Source organism: Penaeus japonicus, unplaced genomic scaffold, assembly GCF_977035675.1.
Source record: "Penaeus japonicus unplaced genomic scaffold, GWHDUDI00000001_assembly GWHDUDI00002028, whole genome shotgun sequence".
NCBI classification, from domain to species: Eukaryota; Metazoa; Arthropoda; class Malacostraca; order Decapoda; family Penaeidae; genus Penaeus; species Penaeus japonicus.
Window position 1 is genome coordinate 238 of NW_028236430.1, and position 10,549 is coordinate 10,786.

Consider the following 10,549-nt stretch of genomic DNA (forward strand, 5'->3'; position numbering starts at 1 on the left):
TAATTTCATCTAATGTTACATACAATATCGTTATTTAAAGTTTTATACTATATATATATAGAGGATTAAGTTTCTTGAATGAACAATGGTTGATCAAGTTAAAATATAATAATCGTCTACAACTGTACTGTAATATTTTTATTAAAGTAAAAATTGGCTTAACAACTTTTTCAATTACCCCTCTACATATAGGACCATTTCGACTGGGGTTTTAATAAACAATTAGTACAGCAGACCATATGAATCACAGGGGAGAATTACTATATCGTACTTCATCAGTCGATGCACACTTTACATAGTCGCCTCTCATCATATATGATCATGTTTTATCTGAAAAAAAAATAAAGAGAAAAAACAATTAGTATTGAATTTCATCAATGCATATTTTATAATTACGAGAATATTTAGGTTATTAACTTTGTTATAACAGGAGTTGGTATTAGTAAAATAAAAGATTAATAATGAATATGCAAAGGAATATTTTTAACAAGTTGAAATGTTCCGATTTTTTTCATTTTTCTTACAAAAAAAAATAGAAAATCAACTCTCTGTCCATTTTTTCATCAATAGTCCCTGAAATTTTACAAGTTGAAATGTCTTTTTTCATTTTCTTAAAAAAAAAAGAAAAATCAACTTGTCCATGATGAAAAATGGACAAGTTGAAATGTCCATCTTTTTTTCATTTTTCTTGAACTGTTTGAGAAATCATAGATAGTGTATGTATACAGAAAAATAAAGATATAATGTGTATAAGTTTAAAATATCGTTGTTATAACGAATCTATATTAATTTATCATTTAAATCATCATTCTGATTCTACAAGTTTGTCTTCAAAGTTTAATTATTATCCCAAGCAATAATTTTCTGTACATATAAATATGTTTATATATATGTATCTAATACATATATGTAGTAATTTTCTACAAGTACATCCCAAAAAGATTTCATTTTCACAATTTATACAAGTCCATTTTCTATAAAGTCCAACTGTAACATTTATAAAATGTCTGATTTTTATCAATTGTCCAATTTTTGCAAGGTCCAAATTTGATATCAGTAAAATGTCCATATTTTCTCAACACCTAATATTACCTAACCTAACCTAACCTAACCTAACCTAAACCTAACCTAACCTAACCTAACCTAACCTAACCTAACCTAACCTAAACCTAACCTAACCTAACCTAACCTAACCTAACCTAACCTAACCAAACCTAACCTAACCTAACCTAACCCTAACCCTAACCTAACCTAACCTAACCTAACCTAACCTAACCCTAACCTAACCTAACCTAACCTAACCTAACCCTAACCTAACCTAACCTAACCTAACCTAACCTAAACCTAACCTAACCTAACCTAACCTAACCTAACCTAACCCTAACCTAACCTAACCTAACCTAACCTAACCTAACCCTAACCTAACCTAACCTAACCTAACCTAAACCTAACCTAACCTAACCTAACCTAACCTAACCTAACCTAACCTAACCTAACCTAACCTAACCTAACCTAACCTAACCTCTCTCTCTCTCTCTCTCTCTCTCTCTCTCTCTCTGTGTGTGTTTGTGGCGATCGCAACAGCGAGAATTGCTTCCACACTCTATACAAAAGGGGGGGGGGCCAGCAGCGTCCGTCGTCCGTCGTCCGTCGTCCGTCGTCCGTCGTCCGTCGTCCGTCGTCCGTCGTCCGCCGTCCGCCGTCCGCCGTCCACTCTTTCAAGAAAAAAAATCAGGCTTTGGTCAAAGGATCGACAAGCAGGCGTGTTCGACTCTAGGCGGCCGCTGGCGCACGGGGGACAAAAGAGAACCCCGGAGCCGGGACCATCCAGCTAGCTAGCTAGCTAGCCAGCCGGCTCGCCCCCCGCGAGAGATTGAAGAAGGGAGGGAGGAGAACCCTTTATCCTATGGATAGGCGCCCTCTGCCAACAGAGGGGAGGAGGTTCAAACCGACACCATCCCGCCCTCCGTCACCCCGCGCCAGGCAGAGTACAAGACTCGTCCGACGCGGGTACCACAACCTACACCTACGCTCTGCTCGGAGGACGTTCCGGCCATTAAAGTCGGCGGCAACCACCCGCACTGACCCGCGCGCGGGCTGTCCCCGACGATTGTCTGACCGTATTCCCTTTAGCCCTCTATCTGCCGGACTGATTTTCCCGTTCTCTCTTAGCCTTCCAACATAGAGAGGGGTAGAGGAGGAGAGGACCACGCTCTTCTCTGACCAGCCCCTCCTCGGCTTTTTGCTAGCCCTGTCATTGCGTCCACGGCAACCGATGAGTATTTCCTCAGGGGGGGAAGGGGGGAGTCGTGGCTGGCTGGCTCGCTCGCTCGCTCGCTCGAGAGGGCGGGAAGGATGCCCGCCCTTCAATTGGGGAGGAGGAGGAGGAACAAGAGCTCGGCAAGACACCGGCGGCGGGACGTGGTGCCGCCCCGCCCACAGGCGAGCCCGTCGTCAGAGTCAGCGGCAGCATAGGCTGCATTACTGCATCCGCCATGACAGGGGAGGAAGACAGGAGCGGAACCACGGCCGCCAAAGGCCGTGGCGCCGTACCCCGCCGCTTTCAGACTAAGACTCGGGAGCTCGACCGGCGCCGACAAACCGAGAGCTCGCCAGACCAAACAGACAAACAGCCGGTCATCAGCGACAAAAGCAGCAGCAGCAACAACCACCGCCGCCGCCGCCGCCGCCGACTCCTCTCGACTCTTGCCGCTGGCTCGCTCCACCGGCTCGTGCCGACTCTACCCCCACGCAAAAAAACAGGAGGAGGCATCGGCAAACGCGCTCCACACACACTGCTTTCTTGTGGCATTTTCCAGGGGATGGGAGGGAAGCTATCCTCGGACTAAGGGCCGACTTAACCACGACCAAGCGATGTTGGCGGGGAACCCTCCTCCGCTTCGGTCAACGAGGGTCCGGCTTGCTCGAGCATTTGCTACTACCACCAAGATCCGCACCGGTGGCGGCTCCAGACCGGCTCACGCCGTATCCTTCTACGCTCACCACCGCGCCCTCCTACTCGCCGGGCCTCGAGACCTCCTCGTCGCAGCCAATAGTGCGCCCGGCGGTAGAGTATCGGGAGGATGCTTGAGCGCCATGCCATTTTCGGGGTTACTTGCTTCGGCAGGTGAGTTGTTACACACTTCTTAGCGGATTCCAACTTCCATGGCCACCGTCCTGCTGTCTATAGCAAGCAACTCCCTTCCATGGGATCGGAATTAGCATCCATTTAGGCCCCTTAACTCCACGTTTTGTTCATCTCACAGCGCCAGTTCTGCTTACCAAAATTGGCCCACTAGGCACTCCGATTCTCGTCCGGGGCTTCAGCTAAGCAAGCCCGGCACCTCACCCATTTAAAGTTTGAGAATGGGCTGAGGACATTTCGTCCCCAACACCCCTAGTCATTCGCTTTACCGGATGGAACTCGTTCGACATGAGCGCCAGCTATCCTGAGGGAAACTTCGGAGGGAACCAGCTACTAGATAGTTCGATTGGTCTTTCGCCCCTATACTCAGCTCTGGCGATCGATTTGCACATCAGAAACGCTTCGGACCTCCACCAGGGTTTCCCCTGGCTTCATCCTGGCCAAGCATAGTTCACTATCTTTCGGGTCCCAACATTTATGCTCTGGGTACCCGCCGACACATCCGGACGCCGGAAACCCGCCCGGGGAGGGCGGCGGCGCCCGTTCGTCATGGCGAGTCCCGGGCCTGCGCCCCCCGAAGGCCCCCGCCCGAAAGAAGGGACCCCGGCGTGCGGGAGCGGAAGCGGGACTCCGCGCCGTCCCGGGGAGGAAAGTCAGTCACTCCGTCCGGGTGCGCACGGCCGCCCGCTCGCCGAGGGATCGGCCCAATCACTTTCATTGCGCCCGTGGATTTAGTGCGCCCACTGACTCGCATACATGTTGGACTCCTTGGTCCGTGTTTCAAGACGGGTCGGGTGGAGGATCGACTCTTTGCATGCCGCGAAGGCAAAAAAACCGGGCGCGGCGTTTATAGCCGGCCCAGCGCCCCGGAGAAGTGACCGTCGGGGGAGCAAGACGAGGACGCCGGGGGATCCCCGGACGAGCGCGCTGGAACGCCGCGGCGACAGAGGGGCGAGAAACCCCATCTCCCGACACGCAGCACGCGCCGCCGGTTCCTGCCAGAACCCGGGCCTTAGACGCCCCAAACCCCAACGCGTCGCGGCGACCTAATGCGGGGGGAAGATCGCCCGCCGGCGCCGGGCAGGCGGCGGGCCGCGCCCCCTGCCTCCCCCGACCCCGAAGGATCGAGAGAAAGGGAGGTCGCGAGCCGCAGCCGCCAACTAAACCCGCTGCCGTCTCCCGGACAAACCGTCGAACTGAATCCCCCCAGTTCGATCTTCGAATCTCCGCCCGTTTAGCCTCTTAACGGTTTCACGTTCTCTTGAACTCTCTCTACAGGGTTCTGTTTCAACTTTCCCTCACGGTACTTGTTCGCTATCGGTCTCGTGGTCGTATTTAGCCTTAGATGGAGTTTACCACCTGCTTTAGGTTGCGGTTTCAGGCAACCCGACTCTAAGGAGAGGCCCGTTCCGCACTCCCGAAACCCCCCTCCCCGCGAACGAGGAGGGGTACGACTTCCGCCACACGGGCCTGACACCCTCCCTGGGTATTGGAGTCTTTCATGAACTTAGGCGGCGCGGGAGCGCGTGCAGGACCTCTCCCCAACGCAGCACCCCTCAAGCCCCCTGTTAAGGGACGCGAGGCTTTGCGCTGGGCTCTTCCCGTTTCGGTCGCACTTACTCAGGGAATCCCGGTTGGTTTCTTTTCCTCCGCTCATTAATATGCTTAAATTGGGCGGGTCATCTCCCTCCACTCGAGGTCGTCAGCTTATTATTAAGAAGCATTCACAGAGCTTTAGCGAGCCCCCAAAACGCGACAAGACCAGCGCAGTCCTTCCATGGTGGGGGGGGCGGCTGCTGCTCCGTCGGCTGTAGCACGCCCCGGGCTCACGCAACGGCGGCGTGGCCGGCGACTAGCTCGCATGCGAGGGACTCGTTCGCTCGCTCTCCCCCCTTCTTTCTCGCCGGCCGAAAATCGGCCGCCCAAGGCACAAAAGAAGAGGGTCCAAGATGGCTCATTCGCTTTTTCCTCGCTCGCTCTCTCACCCAGACATTGGGAAGCCAAAAACTCCTCCTGCCGCCGCTCACTGTCATCATCATCAATCATCAATCATCATCACCAAGCTCGCTCTCTCTTGCGTCAGCTCCCTCTGGTGCGAAGGGTAGGGGAGGACGGTCAAGTGAACACCTGGGCGTATAGGGGCGCGCCTCGCGGCCTCGCCCCACCCCCAGGGCCCGCACCTTCTTATGCAGCGCCTCGACCCAAACCAATCGCCCGCGCGTGCCGTAGCACGCTCAAAACTGAGACCGACGAACACCCTAGGCCTTCCAAGCGGGTTTGTCATCTTGGTCAAGGAAGGGGGGACGGGACGTAACGGGAGAGAGACACGGCCGTCTCTTCCCGCCGCCCTTTTGAGATTAGCCGGCTAGTCGTCCACTACCGACGAGGAGAGCCGTAGCTTTTTTGGTGTTTTTTTTTTTTTTTTTTTTTTTTTTGGCGACAGGTTACCTCCGCCCAGCCGGGGAGGTGGGGGGTTAAGGACGGTCATGGGAACACCTGGACGTATGGGGGCGCGCCATGTGGCCTCGCCCCAACCCCAGGGCCCACACCTTCTTATGCAGCGCCTTAACCCCGCCAACAGAGACTTTTGGCGCGGAGCGGCTCCTCAACCAAAAGGAATAACCGGCCCAAGCCGGCTAAAGCCTTTTCTTTACATCTCTCTCATCAGACACTGGTCTGGCCTGGCCAGCCCTGCCTGCTCGCCTGCCTGTCTGCTTCCAAAGCGCTCCAGCACACGCACCCTCCGAGCCCTTGCCGTCACAGGGGGCGGCAGACGGAGAGAGAGAGAGAGAGACCCCTCGCGGAGGGGGGGGAAGGAGGAGCGGCAAAAAGAGAAGAGGCCGGCGGCTGGCTGGCTGGCTGGCCGGGCAGAGGGGAGGAACCTCTCTGGCTTACATCCCCTGGGTAGAAGGAAGGAGAAGGAAGAGGAGGGCGGCGGCGGGGGTCTTGCGACCCGCCCGCGCGCCGCCCGGCGAACCATCGCTCATCGAGGAAAAGGGTCTTAAGGGAACATCTGGACAACACAAGGGACTTTTAGCGAGGCGGGGATGTGGAGAACAACCTCCCACACCTTCCTCCCGAGCGCCTTCCTTCGGAAGTCCAGCGAACTCCTCAGGGCGCCTAGCGGTGCAAAGGCAAAGGGGGACGAGCCCCCGGCCTCGCACCCACGGCAAGGTCAACAGCTCGCGCGCCGCTAATGGACGACGGGCCCCATGGTGCTTAGCAGGCCTCCACACCTCGCCAGCTTTCTGGGGCGGCACGGAGGCCCACGCACGGCGATCTTTCGCCTCACTCTCAACAGGCCTACCGGAGAACGGGCGGCGGGGGGGCCGCCGCAGCCGTCCATACTGTCTCCCGGTAGGCAACGTCACGACACTCGAGGGAGGGTGGCGGCCGTCCTTCGAAGAAGGCACAGGGCCGCCGCAATGTGCGCTCGACACGTCGATGGAATCACGGGACAATTGCGATAGCCATCAGACTACGCTTTTTGCCGCGGTCTTCCTCGACCCACGAGCCAAGTGATCCCCCGTTAAGAGTCTTGGAGAGGGTTTTTTCGAGTTCGCACGCGACTCGCTCGCCTCCCACTCAACCGGGGGGCCGAGGGGAAGTAAACAATTCGTTTGACAAAAACAAAAGCAAAGCACAGACCGCGACACGGACGTCGTCGATCACCAGCTGGCCACGAAAAGTCCCGGTAACCCAGGCGGGGGCGGGAAAAAGATTAACTTTGGGGTTCGGCGCCTCCACCTTCGCTCCACCCGCCTCCTTTCCCTCCTACAGCGAGAGAGAGACAGAGGGGTACCAGAGCCTATCACAGAAGGAGGAGGAGAGTCGGGAGCCGTCCCGAGAGCCCCCCGTAATGGCGTTCGAAAGAAGAAGGAGGGTCATTGCACAGTACATCCACCGCTGCACTATTACCTTCGACAGGGCCCTTCCAAGCCGGGAGGGGGTCTTCAGGGGGGTGGGGGGAGGGGGGGAGAACTGCCAGTGCACACGCGCGCAGCAGACCATCGCCGCCACCACCACCACCACCGTCGGAGCCCCTCTCGACGGACCGCGATTTGGAGAGGGGGCAAGCCAGCCAAAAAAAGCTAGCGAGCACTCTCACCTTTCCGTCGACCCGACTCGTCGCCGCCCTGGAAGGCGGCGCGAGGACGAGACCCGTCGACTATTTAGCAGGCTAGAGTCTCGTTCGTTATCGGAATTAACCAGACAGATCACTCCACCAACTAAGAACGGCCATGCACCACCACCCACCGAATCGAGAAAGAGCCTTCATTCTGTCAATCCTTCCGGTGTCCGGGCCTGGTGAGTTTCCCCGTGTTGAGTCAAATTGAGCCGCAGGCTCCACTCCTGGTGGTGCCCTTCCGTCAATTCCTTTAAGTTTCAGCTTTGCAACCATACTTCCCCCGGAACTCAAAGACTTTGGTTTCCCGGAAGCTCCCCGCCGGGTCATGGGAATAACTGCGGCGGATTGCTAGTCAGCATCATTTAAGGTTAGAACTAGGGCGGTATCTGATCGCCTTCAAACCTCTAACTTTCGTTCTTGATCAATGAAAACATCCTTGGCAGATGCTTTCGCATTAGGTCGTCATGCGACGGTCTAAGAATTTCACCTCTGGCGTCGCAGTACGAATGCCCCCGTCTGCTTCTCTTAATCATTACCTCGGGTTCCAAAAAACCGACAAAATAGAACCGAGGTCCTCTTCCATCATTCCATGCACGACCATTCGGGCTGTAAGCAATCGTCAGCCTGCTCTGAGCACTCTAATTTTTTCAAAGTAAACGTGCCGGCCACAAGGGGACACCCGGTTAAGGGCATACAAACCCCCTGCAAGCCGGCGGGGACACAGCTCGGAACCCGGCAGTGACCGCCGGTCCGGAGCAGAGTTCCAACTACGAGCGTTTCAACCGCAACAACTTTAATATACGCTAGTGGAGCTGGAATTACCGCGGCGGCTGGCAGCAGACTTGCCCTCCACTTGATCCTCGTACAAGGATTTAAAGTGTACTCATTCCAATTGCGAAGCCCCGTTCGGGGCTCGCAACAGTATTTTTCGTCACTACCTCCCCGTGCCGGGAGTGGGTAATTTGCGCGCCTGCTGCCTTCCTTAGATGTGGTAGCCGTCTCTCAGGCTCCCTCTCCGGAATCGAACCCTGATTCCCCATTACCCGTGATAGCCATTGTAGGCGTTTAACCTACAATCGAGAGCTGATAAGGCAGACGCCTGCAGGACGCGGCGCCGACCCAACCCGTCAGGGAGGGGTCGTGCGCTCGGCAAAAGTTATTCTGTTTCACCAAGAGAGTGGGGCGCGCGGCCCTCGCGAGCCGCGCGCCCGGGGTTTTGGTCTAATAAAAGCGCTCCTCCCTCGCGGTCGGAGACTCCAAAGGCATGTATTAGCTCTAGAATTACCACAGTTATCCAAGTAATGCGGTTCAGCAGAGATCCAATGAGTTGTATCTGATTTAATGAGCCGTCTGCGGTTTCGCCTTAAGTCGGCCTGTACTTACACATGCATGGCTTAATCTTTGAGACAAGCATATGACTACTGGCAGGATCAACCAGGTAGCACATGGCAATAATAGCACACCAGTCGTCAACGACCCGCCGCCGCCGCCGCGTCCCGCGCCACAGCGGAGGCCGGAGGCTGGCTGCGGCAGCAGCAGCAGCAGAGAGAGAGAGTTGGAGAGTTTTCGAGGGCGTTCAAAATAGGGGCTATCGGCGCCGCTACGAGGGGAAAAGGGGGAACTCGTCGGGCCAGAATAAAACCTCCAAGTAAAAACCCAGCCAAAAAAGCACGCACCCTCCCTCCAAAAAGATGGCCAATTCCAAGCCACTCACTGGCCCGTTCCTCCAGCGCCCGAGTCGTCCTCCATCCTCCTACCGTGGCCGACCCCCAAAAGGGGCAGAGGACCCGCGTAGGAGACACCAGAGGAGAGGCGGGAAGAACAGAAGGAGGAGAGGGAGGGGCAGCGCCCAAGGCGTGGGCCGAGCCCGACAGCAAGGGGGGGGAAAGGCACCCGAGCGTCGAGCAAGAACCAAAAGGTAAAAACATGTCAATCACATGGGCGGATCAAAGTCGGTGATTGCCGAAAGAGCTTCCTCTCGTCGCAGGTTACGCACACCCGGGATCTAACTCGGCGTTATCGGCCGTGGCCGACGGGAGTACAGACCCAAGGGCGGACCGCGCGAGGGTGAGGCCGCGAAGGGCACTCGGGAAACAATTCCGAACGGAAACAGAGAAGGGTTGGGCAGCCGCATATATGAAGGGCAGGGCCCGGCCGGCCGTCGGCGGCGCGAGGACTGGTTACCTCGGCGGCCTCGGGCCAACCAGAAGGGCGCGAGCCCACGGCTATTGCTGTGAGAGGTGAGCCAGACAGGGTTTAACGCCCGCCGCTCCCGGGGAAGAGAGAGGGGGGGAGGGTTTGGCCGGCCCGCCGACGAGCAGAAGAGACGCGGCGCACCGAGCGAGGGGGAGAGGGGCCGCAATCGCTCGGCGAAAATCGCTGCGTCCTGTGCGCTCAGGGGGAGGGCGCAGGCCTGGAAAGGCAGGGGGGATTAAGGACAGAGCCGGCTCGGCGGGGCACAACCGAGGCCAGGCATCCGCCCACGCTGCGGACGGCTCCCCCCTGCCATTATCCGGACGGCTGGTTAGGGCCCGAGACCACAACAACACCGCAAAATCCGCAACACCCACGCCACCGGGGCGGCTCCAAAGGGGAGGAGGCCCGCCTGGACCCAAATGCGCACGCCAAGGCAGGGGCGCCCAGGCGCCACGGCAACCCCAAAGGTCGGCCGGCTGGGGCGGAGAGAGCAACGCCTTCTGCGCTCGGGCGGCCCGAGGGAGAGCCGCCCCCTGCCACACCATGCCACAGCATGCCACCGCCGGACCGGCGGCCCGAGAGGAGGAAAAACACAAGCCAATCCACCAACGAAGGAGGCTCTCGCCCGCCCGCCACCCCATGCCATGCCATGCCACTGCCGGACCGGCGGCCCGAGAGGAGGAAAAACAAGAGCCAATCCACCAACGAAGGAGGCCCCCGCCACAGCAAGCCACAGCCGGACCGGCGGCCCGAGAGGAGAAAAAAACACGAGCCAATGCACCAAACGAAGGAGGCTCTCGCCCGCCCGCTCGCCCGCCACCCCATGCCATGCCATGCCATGCCACAGCCGGACCGGCGGCCCGGGAGGAGGAAAGTAACACAAGCCAAGGAGTCCACCAAGGAAGGAGGCGCCCCCCGAGAAGGCGACAGGCGCACCGCCGCCCCGGCTCGGAGGCGGCCCCCACCCGCGACCGCCCGGCCACGGACCGAGGCCAGGCCGCCCGCAAGCCTCAGGGGGCCCGAGCCGAAGTGGCGGCTCGGGAGGAGGCAAAACTCACGGCCCCCGCCCCCAGGAGCGG

The 10,549-nt window shown here is 57.0% G+C and overlaps 3 pseudogenes; all 3 read right to left on the reverse strand.

The window, feature by feature from the left end:
* Positions 1-2,943: 2,943 nt before the first annotated feature.
* Positions 2,944-3,918, reverse strand: LOC147466302 (large subunit ribosomal RNA; annotated as a pseudogene; the record flags this gene model as incomplete).
* A 2,597-nt stretch (positions 3,919-6,515) lies between these two features.
* LOC147466303 (5.8S ribosomal RNA) lies at positions 6,516-6,683 on the reverse strand (annotated as a pseudogene).
* An 872-nt stretch (positions 6,684-7,555) lies between these two features.
* On the reverse strand, positions 7,556-8,712 carry LOC147466304 (small subunit ribosomal RNA; annotated as a pseudogene).
* Between the last annotated feature and the right edge of the window lie 1,837 nt (positions 8,713-10,549).